Source organism: Pristiophorus japonicus, unplaced genomic scaffold (assembly GCF_044704955.1).
Source record: "Pristiophorus japonicus isolate sPriJap1 unplaced genomic scaffold, sPriJap1.hap1 HAP1_SCAFFOLD_37, whole genome shotgun sequence".
Classification (NCBI taxonomy): Eukaryota; Metazoa; Chordata; class Chondrichthyes; family Pristiophoridae; genus Pristiophorus; species Pristiophorus japonicus.
The window spans coordinates 3,614,997-3,630,201 of NW_027253543.1; the positions used below are offsets into that span (position 1 = coordinate 3,614,997).

General features: G+C 46.6%; 1 long non-coding RNA gene across 1 annotated transcript in view; it reads right to left on the minus strand.

Moving 5' to 3' along the window:
- Positions 1-2,400: 2,400 nt before the first annotated feature.
- LOC139250322 (uncharacterized) overlaps positions 2,401-15,205 on the minus strand; it is a 76,224-nt gene continuing 63,419 nt past the window's right edge. Inside the window, exons 2-3 of the long non-coding RNA XR_011591290.1 lie at positions 5,659-5,822; positions 2,401-2,526 (exon numbers count right to left, since the gene is read on the minus strand). This is a non-coding gene — a long non-coding RNA (uncharacterized lncRNA). The remainder of the gene's footprint in view (positions 2,527-5,658; positions 5,823-15,205) is intronic.

The window sequence follows — 15,205 nt, forward strand, 5'->3', positions numbered from 1 at the left end:
CACGAATCTTTTTCTCTTCACATATCTCTATCAGCTTTTGCAGCCAGTTTTTATGTTCGCGGCAAGCTTCTTCTCGTACTCAATTCCGCCCCCCCCCTTAATTATACCCTTTTTCCTCCTCTGCTGAATTCTAAATTTCTCCCAGTCCTCAGGTTTGCTGCTTTTTCTGGCCAATTTATAAGCCGCTTTCTTGGATTTAACACTATCCTTAATTTCCTTTGTTAGCAATGGTAGAGCCACCTTCCCAGTTTTATTTTTACTCCAGACAGGGATGTACAATTGCTGAAGTTCATCCATGTGATCTTTAAATGTTTGTCATTGCCTATCCATCGTCAAACCTTTAAGTATCATTTGCCAGACTATTCGAGCCAATTCACGCATCAAACCATCGAAGTTACCTTTCCTTAAGTTCAGGACCTTAGTTTCTGAAATAAGTGTGCCACTCTCCATCATAATAAAGAATTCTACCATGTTATGGTCACTCTTCCCCAAGGGGCCTCGCCAAGCAAGATTGCTAATTAGTCCCTTCTCATTACATATCACCCAGTCTAGGATGGTCAGCTCCCGAGTTGGTTCCTCGACATATTGGTCTAGAAAACTATCCCTAACACACTCCAGGAAATCCTCCTCCACCGCATTGCTACCTGTTTGGTAGCCCAATATATATGTAGATTAATGTCGCTCATGATAACTGCTGTACCTTTATTGCATGCATCCCTAATTTCTTGTTTGATGCTGTCCCCAACCTCACTACTATTGTTTGGCGGTCTGTACACAACTCCCTCTAGTGTTTTCTGCCTTTTGGTATTCCGTAGCTCCGCCTATACCGATTCCACATCATCGAAGCAAATGTCCTTTCATTCTATTGCATTAATTTCCTCTTTACCTAACAATGCCACTGCCTCCTTTTCCTTTCTGTCTACCATTCCTAAATGTTGAATACCCCTGGATGTTGAGTTCCCAGCCTTGGTCACCTTGGAGCCATTTCTCCGTGATGCCAATTACATCATACCAGTTAATTGCTATCTGCACAGTTAATTCGTCCACCTTATTCCGAATACTCCGCGCATTGAGGCACAGAGCCTTCCGGCTTGTCTTTCTTACACACTTTGCCACTTTAGAACTTGGCTGTAATGTGGCCCATTTTGCCTTCGGTTTCTCTGCCCTCCACTTTAATTTTCTTCTTTCTATCTATCTTTTGCTTCTGCCCACATTCTACTTCTCTCTGTCTCCCTGCATTGGTTCCCATCCCCCTGCCATAGTAGTTTACCTCCACCCCAACAGCACGAGCAAACACTTCCCCTATGACATTTGTTCCAGCCCTGCCCAGGTACAAACCGTCCAGTTTGCACTGGTCCCACCTTCTCCAGAACCGGTTCCAATGAACCAGGAATTTGAATCCCTCCCTTTTGTACCACTCCTCAAGCCACGTATTCATCTGAGCTATCCTGAGAATCCTACTCTGACTAGCACGTGGCACTGGTAGCAATCCTGAGATTACTACTTTTGAGGGAGCATTATTCTGTATGTAACCCGTGCTGTACCTGCCTGGGACTGTTTGATGGGACAGTGTAGAGGGAGCATTATTCTGTATCTAACACGTGCTGTATCTGCCCTGGGAATGTTTGATGGGACAGTGTAGAGGGAGCTTTATTCTGTATCTAACCCATGTTGTATCTGTACTGGGAGTATTTGATGGGTTAGTGTAGAGGGAGCCTTACTATGTTTGTAAACCATGTGGTAATTGTCCTGAGATTGTTTAATGGGACATTGTAGAGGGAGCTTCACTCAGCATGTAACCTCTGCTGTATGTGTTTGGGAATGTTTGATGGGACAGTGTAGAGGGAGCTTTACTCTGTATCTAACCATTGCTGTACCTGTCCTGGGAATTGGACAGTGCAGAGGGAGCTTTAATCTGTATCCAACCCATGCTGTGTTTGCCCCTCTGAGTGTTTAGTGGGAGAGTGCAGAAGGAGCTTTCCTCTTAGTCCAACGCGTGACGTACCTGCCTGAGTGTTTGATGGGGCAGTATAGAGGGAGCTTTACTCTATATCTAACCCAGGCTGCAACTACCCTGGAGTTGTTTGGTTTGACAGCATTGTGTGAGCTTTACCCTATATCTAACCCGTTCTGTACCTGCCTGGGAGTATTTGATGGGACATTGTAGAGGGAGCTTTACTCTGTATCTACCCCTTGCTGTACCTGCTCTGGGAGTGTTTGATGGGACAGTGAGAGGGAGCTTTACTCTGTATCTAACCCGTGCTGTACCTGCTCTGGGAGTGTTTCATGGGACAGTGTAGAGGGAGTTTTACTCCATATATAACCCGTGCAGTAGCTGCTCTGGGAGTGTTTGATGAGACAGTGTAGAGGGAGTTTTACTCCATATATAACCCGTGCTGTACCTTCTCTGGGAGTGGTGAAGTGAACCGAGCTGTGTCCATTCTCATTCTTGTTGAAGTTGTTGGATCTTTCCCCTGTTTGGACCTTCAGCCATGGCGGTGACAGGCATTCCCAGGTTCTGATGCTCTATAATAAATATATTAATAGGAGGGTTAGAGGGAAATATTAAAATGGGAAGGAGGACATTGCCATGATACCCAATCCCTCCTCCCCCACCGGTACAACAGCGGTTAGCTCTGGGATCGAGCATTTCCCAGTGTTACGATCAACTCTTCACATCAGGTGTGACACAGAAAGCTGCCCAGTAAAACCAGTGAGTCCCACTGATCTGCACAACCCAGTTCCAGACGGGCTCCCGTCGGCCGAGAGTCCGCACTGGGAGCACCCATTGGTGAGATTTACTCACAATGCAGGCACAAACCATTATACCCAAGGTAGGGAATATTCAGCAGGGAAATGTGGAGCGGGTGATAATTGATGAATTAAATGATCCTTCATTCAGTTTTACTTGGTCTGGAATAAGAATATAATAAATAGGAGGAGGAGGCCTTCTGGACCCTCAAGCCTGCTCCGACATTTAATGGCGGTATTGTATTATTTTTATTCACAGATGTGTGTTTAATATTTTTGAGTTGGGATATTAAATTATGCCATTTTATGACTATTTTATCTATCCACGTACACAACATATAGCTGGGTGTAATTCCTCTGGTCTCGATGGGCAGTGATATTGTCCGTGTGTTCAGGGAGATGTGAACTGGTTGCTGCTTCTATTTGAATATATTGACCATATATTATGGTGTCAGCATCTGACTAATGAACTCCACTGGGCGGGCCACATTGTTCACATGCCTGACACAAGACTCCCAAAGCAAGTGCTCTACTCGGAACTCCTTCACGGCAAACGAGCCCAAGGTGGACGGAGGAAACGTTTCAAGGACACCCTCAAAGTGTCCTTGATGAAATGCAACATCACCACTGACACCTAGGAGTCCCTGGCTAAAGACCATCCTAAGTGGAGGAAGTGAATCCGGGAGGTCGTTGAGCACCTCGAGTCTCGTTGCTAAGAGCATGCAGAAATCAAGCTCAGGTAGCGGAAGGAGCGTGCGGCAAACCAGCGCCACCCACCCTTTCCCTCAACAGCTGTCTGTCCCACCTGTGACAGAGATTGTGGTTCTCGTATTGGACTCACTTTTCGAGTAGAAGCAAGTTTTCCTCGATTCTGACGGACTGCCTGCGATGATGAAGAATGAGCACTTTAGGAGGTGAGGACATTTCCCACTGTCCCACTGATAACATAATGTAGAATGAATTGTGTACCTTCACAGTCAGGGGATACATAACATTGATTTGTTAAATTATCTTTAGGTGTTTTACAATCTCAAGACACCATAAATATATAATTGGTAGAGTTAGCTGCTGTTTTACAATCACAATTCTCCACTTGTGCGTGTGCAGACACACGCTCATGCACGTTAACTCTCAGCATCCTTTCCTTTCCCCACTGTGGAAATGCAAGCGATTCAGTCTCGGATCAGGAATTTCTCCAAACAGTTGTTGAAGTTATTCTCTGGCATTAATTTGTGAGGAGTTAGGAAATTAGCAACAGGGTTTTGGATGAGTGCAAGTTTACGGAGGGTGTAAGAAGGGAGGCCGGCCAGGAGAATGATGGAATATTCAAGTCGAGAGGTAGCAAAGGCAGAGATAAGGTTTTCAGCAATAGATGGTTCACCTGCTGTTGTTCCTCAGTCTGCAACCCCTGTTCACATCCAGCTGCAGACCTTTTATTTATCACTCCATCATTTACCCGAGATCTAATTATGCGAGACAGAAAATTAGATAAATATTGATAAAGTGACGTGGATTGGGACTCCCTCTGACCTTTTTCCCCAGTCCATCCCCAGGACCAGTGTGTATCTGAGTCAATGGGACTCTCTCTGACCTTTCTCCCCAGTCTATCCCCAGGACCAGTGTGTATCTGAGTCAATGGGACTCTCTCTGACCTTTCTCCACAGTCTATACCTAGGACCAGTTTGTATCTGAATCAATGGGACTCTCTATGACCTTTCTCCCCAGTCTATCCCCAGGACCAGTGTGTATCTGAGTCAATAGGACTCTCTCTGTCCTTTCTCCACAGTCCTCCAGGACCAGTTTGTATCTGAATCAATGGGACTCTCTCTGACCTTTCTCCCCAAACCCCCAGGACCAGTGTGTATCTGAGTCAATGGACTCTCTCTGATCGTTCTCCCCAGACCCCCAGTACCAGTGTGTATCTGAGTCAATGGGACTCTCTCTGACCTTTCTCCCCAGACCCCCAGGACCAGTGTGTATCTGAGTCAATGACACTCTCTGACCTTTCTCCCCAGTCTATCCCCAGGACCAGTGTTTATCTGAGTCAATGGGATTCTCTGACCTTACTCCCCAGTCTATCCCCAGGACCAGTGTGTATCTGAGTCAATGGGACTCTCTCTGACATTTCTCCCCAGTCTATTCCCAGGACCAGTGTTTATCTGAGTAAATGGGACTCTCTCTGACCTTTCTCCCCAATCTATCCCCAAGAGCAGCGTGTATCTGAGTCAGTGGGACTCTCTCTGACCTTTCTCCCCAGTCTATCCCCAGGACCAGTGTGTATCGGTGTCAATGGGACTCTCTGACCTTTCTCCCCAGTCTATCCCCAGGACCAGTGTTTATCTGAGTCAATGGGACTCATTCTGAACTTTCAACCCAGTCTATCCCCAGGACCAGTGTTTATCTGAGTCAATGGGACTCTCTCTGACCTTTCTCCCCAGTCTATCCCCAGGACCAGTGTGTATCTGAGTCAATGGGACTCTCTGACCTTTCTCCCCAGTCTATCCCCAGGACCAGTGTTTATCTGAGTCAATGGGACTCATTCTGACTTTTCTCCCCATTCTATCCACAGGACCAGTGTTTATCTGAGTCAATGGGACTCTCTCTGACCTTTCTCCCCAGTCTATCCCCAGGACAAGTGTTTATCTGAGTCAATGGTACTCTCTGAACTTTCTCCCCCGTCCCCCAGGACCAGTGCGTATCTGAGTCAATGGGACTCTCTCTGACCTTTCTCCCCAGTCTATCCCCAGGACCAGTGTTAATCTGAATCCATGGGACTCTGTCTTACCTTTCGCCCAAGTCTATCCCCAGGACCAGTGTTTATCTGAGTCAATGGGACTCTCTCTGACCTTTCGCCATTGTCCATCCCCAGGACCAGTCTGTATCTGAAGCCATGGGACTCTCTCTTACCTTTCGCCCCTATCGATGGATGAAAGTTCTTTGAATCGATAGTTTTCTCTGTTTGGTGCTATCAAAATCCTGGGCTCGTTCACCTGGTGTTGTTCCTCAGTCTACAATACCTGTTAGGTCCACAGCTGGAATTTTCTCAAGCACTCCTACATTCACCGGGATATCTAATCAGGACAGAAAATGAGAACAAAATTATCGGGGTGAAATAGAGTGTGATGTTAACCTACCTTGTAGTTACTGGTCGAAACAAAACATTCAAGTAAAAATAATTCCATATTCCGCTATTAGAGACTCCTCATATACTGGACGTGCATTTTCCAGGAGTAGGTCACATATTGAAGTTGGAAACATAGAAAATAGGTGCAGGAGCAGGCCATTCGGCCGTACAAGCCTGCACCGCCATTCAATAAGATCATGGCTGATCATTCAACCTCAGTACCCCATCCCTGCCTTCTCTCCATACCCCTTGATCCCTTGAGCCCTAAAGGCCACATCTAATTCCCTTTTGAATATATTTAGTGAACTGGCCTCAACAACTTTCTGTGGTAGAGAATTCCACAGGTTCACCACTCTCTGAGTGAAGATGTTTCTCTTCATCTCGGTCCTAACTGGCTTACCCCTTTTCCTTAGACTATGTCCCCTGGTTCTGGACTTCCCCAACATCGGGATAATTCTTCCTGAATCTACCCTGTCTAATCCCATCAGAATGTTTTATGTTTCTATGAGATCGCCTCTCATTCTTCAAAATTCCAGTGAGGATAAGCCTAGCCGATCCAGTCTTTCCTCATATTTCAATCCTGCCATCCCGGACTCAGTTTGATGAACCTTCGCTGCACTCCCGCAATAGCAAGAATGTCCTTCCTCAGATTAGGAGAGTAAAATTGCACACAATATTCCAGGTGTGGCTTCACCAAGGCCCTGTACAACTGCAGTAAGACTTTCCTGCTCCTATACGCAAATCCTCTCGCTATGAATGCCAGCATGCTTTCTCCGCTATCTACAATCACTGCCCATTCCTTTATATTCCTGGCTGAAGCCCATCCAGGACACACCCGCCCCGTCTCCACCTGTCTGTCTGTCCCTCGTGTTTTGCTTTCTCTCAGTGACACCTCAGGCAAAGAGAGAGCTGAGAGCAATATATACAGCTCAGACACTCAGCAGCTTCCCTGGAGCGTTGGCCAGCTTTAATGAAACTGATTAACATGGGCTTTCTCCCTCCCACTGTCTGGGGCTCTCTCTGTGTCCAGAGAGACAACAATGGACATCCAACTCGCTCTCAATTCCTGTCTGAGAGAGGGACAGCCCACCGTGTGTGAGGTAAGGGCCCCGCCCCCACAGCCCCTGAGCCCAGCAGCGGGAATGCTGCAATGTGAGAGAATAAAGAGAGAAGGTATCTGGGAACAGTCAGCCTGAGAGCTCAGGCAGTGTGTTTGGGGCGACAGAGAGAGAGAATGGAGCTGAAGGAAGATCATTGTCATTGGCCTGACATTCAGGGTCACGGGGCTTTACCTGCTGCTGGGGGCAGTGCAGCTGAAAGATTGAGTGACAATATACAGCAGTGTTTCCAGACACAACATGTTAATGCAGTAACTGGGGAAAACCAGAGATTGGATCTGGTGTTTAATAGTGAGCCTGATCTCGGATCAGGCCTCCGTGTGGGGAACATCTGGGCAACACTGATCACATTATACCGTCCCGAATGGCCGGGAGAATCAAAGGGACTGAGACCCTGCGACACGGACCGCATTTCAGGGCAAACTTCTCCAAACTGGCAGAGGATTGTAACAGGTAAATTGGTCAACCCTTCTCGGTGGTGATGTGACCAATGTTGGATATCAATGGAAAGGTTTTAAGAACAAGTTTAAAAATGTGGTAAACAAACGTGGTCAAAATTAAAAGACAGAAATATGGTAAGAAAAAGCCGAGGTGGCCGACTGGCTCTGTACAAAGATGTAAACAGAAAAGTTTCCATAAATTAAATAATTTTACCGTAAATAAATAGGGTGAATACAAGGAACAACTAAAGAAAACGAAGGCTGCTATTTGATCAGCAAAAAGGCTCTGGGAATAAAAGGATTGTATTAAACTGGCCGTCATGGGCAGAGCTTTTTCAGTTATGTGGAGAGTCCGAGAACTATCAAAGTCTATATTGGGCCACTGAAGGGTATTCAAGGACAGGTTACACAGGAGTCACTGAGTATGGCAGGAATATTAGTGAGTACTCTGCATCAGTCTTCACCCTTCAACATCATGATCAAATATTAGAATTTAATAATGATACACTATTTGTTCAGTAACATTAACTTAGATAAGCATATTGTTTTAGAAAACATTCAGAACTTAAAAAGAGATAGAGCAGCAGGGCCGGAGTATATACATCTGAGGGTCCTCCGGGAGATGGGACATGTGCTGTGTGAGGGTCCTCCGGGAGATGGGACATGTGCTGTGTGAGGGTCCACGGGGAGATGGGACATGTGCTGTGTGAGCCCCTCCGGGAGATGGGACATTTGCTGTGTGAACCCCTCTGGGAGATGGGAGATGGGACATGTGCTGTGTGATGGTCCTCCGGGAGATGGGGACATGTGCTGTGTGAGGGTTATCCGCGAGATGGGACATGTGCTGTGAAAGCCCCTCCGGGAGATGGGACTTGTGTTGTGCGAGCCCCTGACATGTATGTTTAATAGCTCATTCTGAAATAGTTCCGACAGATTGGAAGGAGTCTAATGAAGTCCCCATTTTAATAAAAATGTGACAAGGCAGACCCGGGTAACCAGAGGCCCATAAGGTTAACATCAGTAATAGGTAAGATGCTTGAAAGAATCATAACGGATGCAATATATGAATACTGGGATAGGGAAGGACATATTTGGAACTACACAACCCATTATAAAGAGTTCATGTCTCCATACTCTAATTGTACTTTTTGAAGAAGTTACAAAGTTGGTGGATGAGGGAAGCCCAGTAGACATTGTCTGCTTCGATTTCCAAAACCCTTTTGACAAGGTGCCACACAAGAGGCTTCTCTATAAGATCGGAGCCTCTGGTGGTGATAATTTATTGAGCTGGATACAGAACTGGCTGCAGGATGCAGGTAAAGAGCAGTTATAGATGGATTTGGATCTGTTTGGAGACCGGTCACCAGTGGTGTCCTGCAGGGATCAGTGTTGGGACCATTTCATTTTACTATTTTTATTTATGATCTGGATTTTGGGGTTGGGGGCACAATTTGCAAATTTTGAAATGATACCAAGATCTGTGCGAGTGCTCGAACTGTAGAAGAGGCTCGTCTGATTCAGGCAGATCTTAATGTGTTGGGACACTGGCCTCATGACTGGAAAATGATGTATAACTTAGATAAGTTCAGTGTTATTCGTGTGGGCAGGGCAAATGCTCAACATGCATACACCCTCCAGGGAAAGGCATTAAAGATGGTGGAGAGAGAACGAGATTTAGACATTCTAGTGAATACATCCTTAAAGGTACACGAGCAATGCAGTGTAATGACAGTAAGAGCAAATAAGGTGTTGGGGTGTATCCATAGGACAATTCAGTATAAGGCGAGGAGTACTGTTTTGTCCGAGTACAAGACCTTAGTCAGACCACACTTGGAATACTGTGTCCAGTTTTGGTCTCCTCACATGATGGGTGATATTGAGGTTCTGGAAAGGGTCACTCGACTAATTCCAAGTCTAAAGCATCGTAGTAACCAAGATAGGTTAAAAGAGTTGGGTCTCTTTACCTTAGATTAGTGCAGAATTAGGGCAATATGATTGAGGTTTATAAGATAATGAAGGTGAAAGAGATTGTTCCAGCTGACTGTTTGTTTATGTCAATTAAATATGTTAGGCAGCACCAGGGGACACAAATTTCAGTTGTACAAGGATAGATCTTGGTTAGACATCAGGAGGTGGTTCTTTTCCCAGAGAACAGTAGACCTCTGGAACAAGCTGCCCTCTCATGTGGTGGATACAGACTCACTGAATTCCTTCAAGTAAAAGCTGGATTTGTTTTCTGGCTGCGGTGGAGATTAACACTTACAGAAGGTAGGTAATGCAGGGAGTTTAATGGCCAGAGTGATCTCCTGGATTAGTTTCCATCACTTAGATGCCTTGGAGAGGAATTTCCCAGATTTATTTTCCCAAATTGTCCTCGTTTTTTTTTAAATCTGTATTTTTGCCTCTCCCAGGAGATCACATGGATTCGGGTGGAGTGGAGTGTATACGCTGTGACATATCGCAATTGTGTGGGACAGGCTTGATGGACCAGATGGTCTTTACCTGTCCGTCATTTTTCGTATGTATTAAAATGCTTCCTCTACACTGTCCCATCGAACACGACCAGAGCAGGTACAGCACGGCTTAGATACAGAATACATCTCAGGCCCCGAATTAGAGCCCACAGGCCCCGTGCTGACAGGCCCGGGGGAGCAGGGTCACGGGCCGCCTTCTTGCACAGGGCGGGATCAGGGCGCATGTGCGGCCATCTTGGTTCAGGAACTGAGAGTGGACGGGGCTTCAGGGTCTCTGTTCCCAACTGGGTCCCAGTGCCCGGGAGATGGAGCATCCTGGGCAAAACACATTTCATCATCATAGAATCAGAGACTGGTTACAACATGGAAGGAGGCCATTTGGCCCATCGAGCCTATGCCGGCTATCTGCAAGAACTTCTACGAATCCCACTCTATCTCGTCTGTCCAGACCCCTCATGATTTTGAGCACCTCTGTCAAATCTCCTCTCAATTTTCTCTGTTCTGAGAACAACCCCAACTTCTGCAGACTATCCACGGAACTGAAGTTCCTCATCCCTGAAATCATTCTCGTAAATCTTTTCTGCACGCTCTCAAAAGGCCTTTGTATACTTACTAAAATGTGGAAGCCAGAATTGCTCCAGTTCAGTCAACAAGCTCCCTGCTGGAGTGGAACTAAACTACAGAACCAGTGGGAACCTTTTCAACCTTCGTCGTCTAAAGGCCAGGTCCAAGACCACCCCAATCTCTGTCGTTGAGCTACCGTACGCGGACAATACCTTTGTCTGGGCACATATAGAGGCTGAACTTCAAGTCATAGTCAACGTATTTACTGAAGCGTACCAAAGCATGGGCCTTACACTAAACATCTGTAAGTCCGAGGTCATCCACAAGCCTGTCCTCGTCAAATAGCACTCCCCACTCCACCCACCCCCCACCCTGCAGTCATCAAAATCCATGGCGCGGCCCTGGACAACGTGGACCATTTCCCATACCTCCGGAACCTGTTATCAACAAGACCAGACATTGAAGACAAGATTCAACACCGCCTCCAGTGCAGCCTTCGGCCGTTTGAGGAAAAAAGTGTTTGAAGACCACGCCCTCAAATCTACCACTGAGCTCATGGTCTACAGGGCTGTAGTAATACCCACCCTCAGAGACATGGACTATGTACAGTAGACTCCTCAAATTGCTGGAGAAATAACACCAACGATGTCTCCGCAAGATCCTACAAATTCCCTGGGAGGACAGATGCACCAATGTTGGTGTCGTCGGCCAGGCCAACATCCCCAGCATTGAAGCACGGACCACATTTGATCATCTCCGCTGCACAGGCCACATTGTTCACATACCAGACACGAGATACCCAAAGCAAGCACTCTACTCAGAACTTCTTCACAGCAAACGAGCCAAAGGTGTGGCAGAGGAAACGTTACAGGGACACCCTCAAAACCTCCCTGATAAAGTACAACATCCTCACTGACACCTGGATGTCCCTGGCTAAAGATCGCCCTAAGTGGAGGAAGTGCTTCTGGGAGGGCGCTGAGCACCTCGAGTCTCATCGCCGAGAGCATGCAGAAATAAACCGTAGGCATCAGAAAGAGCGTGCGGCAAACCTGTCCCACCCATCCCTTCCCTCAACGACTATCTGTCCCACCTGTGACAGGGACTGTGGCTTCGTATTGGACTGTTCAGCCACCTGAGGACTCATTTTTAGAGTGGAAGCAAGTCTTCCGCAATCTGAGGGACAGCCTATGATGATGATGGTGAACCAGAACTGCACACAGCAGTCCAGTTGAGGCCGAACCAGAGTTCTACGTGGGTTCAACATAATATCCACACTTCTGTACTCTATACCTCTATTCATGAAGCCTAGGATCCCGTAAGTCGTTGTAACCACTTTCTCAACCTGTGCTGCCACCTTCAGTGATTGGTGCCCATATAATCCTGGGTCTCTCTGTTCACACCCCCCTTTACAATTGTACACTTTAGTTTATATTTCCTCTCCTCTTTCTTCCTACCAAAATGTATCATTTTTGAACTTTTCTACGTTAAGTTTGATCTGCCACGTTTGCACATTCCAGCAGCATGTCTGTGTCTTTCTGAAGTCTATCACTACCTCCTCACTGTTCACTGTACTTCCAAGTTTTGTGTGAGCTGTCGATTTGGAAATTGTACCCTGTACACCCAAGTCTAGGTCATTAATATAGATCAAAAAAAACAGTGGCACCAGTACCGACCTCTGGGGAACACCACTTCCTCCAGTCTGAAAAACAACCATTCACCACTACTCTGTGTGTGTCACTTAGCCACTTTTATATCCATGCTCCCACTGACCCCGTTATTCCATGGGCTTCGATTTTGCTGGTATTGGTAACACGCCTGGGATCACTAAACACAAAACCCAGTCTGTTAATCACTTTCAGCTACTGGACTTAGCATGGACCCCACAGCATCTCTTCTACCTTCAATATGTGAATAGAGCATCACGCCTGTAAACCTGGTTTAAGTTTATATCCACTCAGCAAATCTATTTAAGAAAAGCCTGTAGGCCAATGAGACACTGTTAAGGTGCCAGTGTGATGCTGGTTTGATTGGCATTTTGCCTGTAATGGACTCTGTATTTTCGTCTCCGTATTTAAGGATGGATATATCTGCATTGGTGGTAGTTCAGAGAAGGTTCACTCGGTTGATTCCGGAGATTAGGGGGTTGACTTATGAAGATAGCTTGAGTTGGTTGGGCCTAAACACATTGGAGTTCAGAAGAATGAGATTTGATCTTATTAAAATATAAGATAATGAGGGGGCTTGATAGGTGGATGTAGAGAGGATATTTCCAATTACACGGGAAACTAAAACTAGGGGACATCGTCTTAGAATAAGGGGCCACCCAATTAAAACTGAGACGAGAAATTTCTTCTCTGAGGGTTATTAATCTGTGGAATTCTCTGCCCAGGAGAGCTGTGGAGGCTGGGTCTTTGAATATATTTAAGGTGGAAAAATAGACAGATTTTTGAGAGATAAGTGAGTAAAGGATTATGGGGAGTGGGCAGGGAAGTGGAACGGAGTCCATGATCAGATCAGACATGATCTTTTTGAATGGTGGAGCAGGCCCGAGGGGCCAAATGGCCTACTCCGGCTCCTTTTTCTTATGTTCTAACTGAACATTTCTCCCAGCGTAACCTTGTCTGTAATTAAATATGTGTCTTTTAATAAGCCTCAGGTCCTTGCTCATGTCTGCTGCAGATTCCAGAGTAGATTCCCGAGTTGAGGGGTTTGACTTATGGTTGAGTAGTTTGAGGAGGTTGGATTAAACATATTGGAGTTCAGAAGAATGGGATCTAAGTGTGGCCCTGAAGGTCAGTGTCCAGGCTGAAATTCTGATCCCCCCGTAAGATACTCCCCACAGAATGTCCTTTCTCAGCTCCAGACAGGTGATGCTAAACTCTCAGGTGAGAAAGACAAAAATCCACAGCAATGTGTTGAAAGCAAAACTAATGTATGTGTCTATATCCCAAATATTAAACTCCAGTCGATTTCAGGAGTTATTAACATCAGCGTTACAGGATTTATAAACCCCAACTGTCAGAATGAACACGATTCAGTCCGGGATGTGAATAGTAGCAGAATCCAACCCCTGCGGTCACTTGTGAACTCGCTGATGTCTCAGCAGGTTGCCTGACTGAGAGAATCCCTTGTCACACTCAGAGCAGGTGAATGGCCTCTCCCCACTGTGAACTAGCTGGTGTGTTAGCAGGTTGGTTGTGGTAATGTATCCCTTCCCACATTCAGAGCAGCTGAACGGCCTCTCCCCGGTGTGAACTCGCTGGTGTCTCATCAGTTGCTCTTTGCTTTCAAAACTCTTCTCACAGTCAGAACATTTACAAGGTCTCTACTCATTATGAACTCGTTGGTGTCTCAGCAGGCTGGATGATGCAGTGAATCCCTTCCCACAGTCAGAGCAGGTGAACGGTCTCTCCCCACTGTGAACTCGCTGGTGTTTCAGCAGGTGGGATAACTGAATGAATCCCTTCCCACAGTCGGAGCAGGTGAACGGCCTCTCCCCGGTGTAAACTCGCTGGTGTTTCATCAGTTGCTCTTTGCTTTTAAAACTCTTCTCAGTCAGAACATTTACAAGGTCTCTCCTCATTATGAACTCGCTGGTGTGTCAGCAGGTTGGATGATGTATTGAATCCCTTCCCACAGTCGGAGCAGGTGAATGGTCTCTCCCCAGTGTGAACTCGCTGGTGTGTCAGCAGGTGGTATGATGTCGTGAATCCCTTCCCACAGTCGGAGCAGGTGAACGGCCTCTCCCCAGTGTGAACTCGCTGGTGTGTCAGAAGGTGGGATAATTGAGTGAATCCCTTCTCACAGTCGGAGCAGGTGAACGGCATCTCCCCAGTGTGAACTCGCTGGTATGTCAGCAGGTGGCATGATGTACTGAATCCCTTCCCACAGTCGGAGCAGGTGAACGGCCTCTCCCCAGTGTGAACTCACTGATGTGTCAGCAGGTCAGATGATGTAGTGAATCCCTTCCCACAGTCGGAGCAGGTGAACGGCCTCTCCACAGTGTGAACTCGCTGGTGTGTCAGCATGTTGGATAAATGAGTGAATCCCTTCCCACACTCGTACCAGGTGAACGGACTCTCCCCAGTGTGAACTCGCCGATGTGTTTCCAGCGGGGATGGGTAGTTGAAAAGTTTCCCACAATCCCCACATTTACACGGTTTCTCCCCAGTGTAACTGCACTTGTGTCTCTCCAGTTTGGATGATCGGCTGTATCCTTGTCCACACACAGAGCACGTGTACCGTTTCTCCCCACTGTGAACGGTGCCTTCTGCTTCCATGGGCAGAATACCAAAGGGCAATAAACGTTAGTGGGAGTTGTGTACAGACCTCCAAACAGTAGTAGTGATGTTGGGGAGGGCATCAAACATGAAATTAGGGGTGCATGCAATAAAGGTGCAGCAGTTATAATGGGTGACTTTAAAATGCACATAGATTGGGTTAACCAAACTGGAAGCAATACGGTAGAGGATGATTTCCTGGAGTGCATATGGGATGGTTTTTTAGACCAATATGTCGAGGAACCAACTAGGGGGGAGGCCATCTTAGACTGGGTGTTGTGCAATGAGAGAGGATTAATTAGCAATCTCGTTGTGCGAGGCCCCTTGGTGAAGGGTGACCATAATATGGTGGAATTCTACATTAGGATGGAGAATGAAACAGTTAATTCAGAGACCATGGTCCAGAACTTAAAGAAGGGTAACTTTGAAGGTATGAGGCGTGAATTGGCTAGGA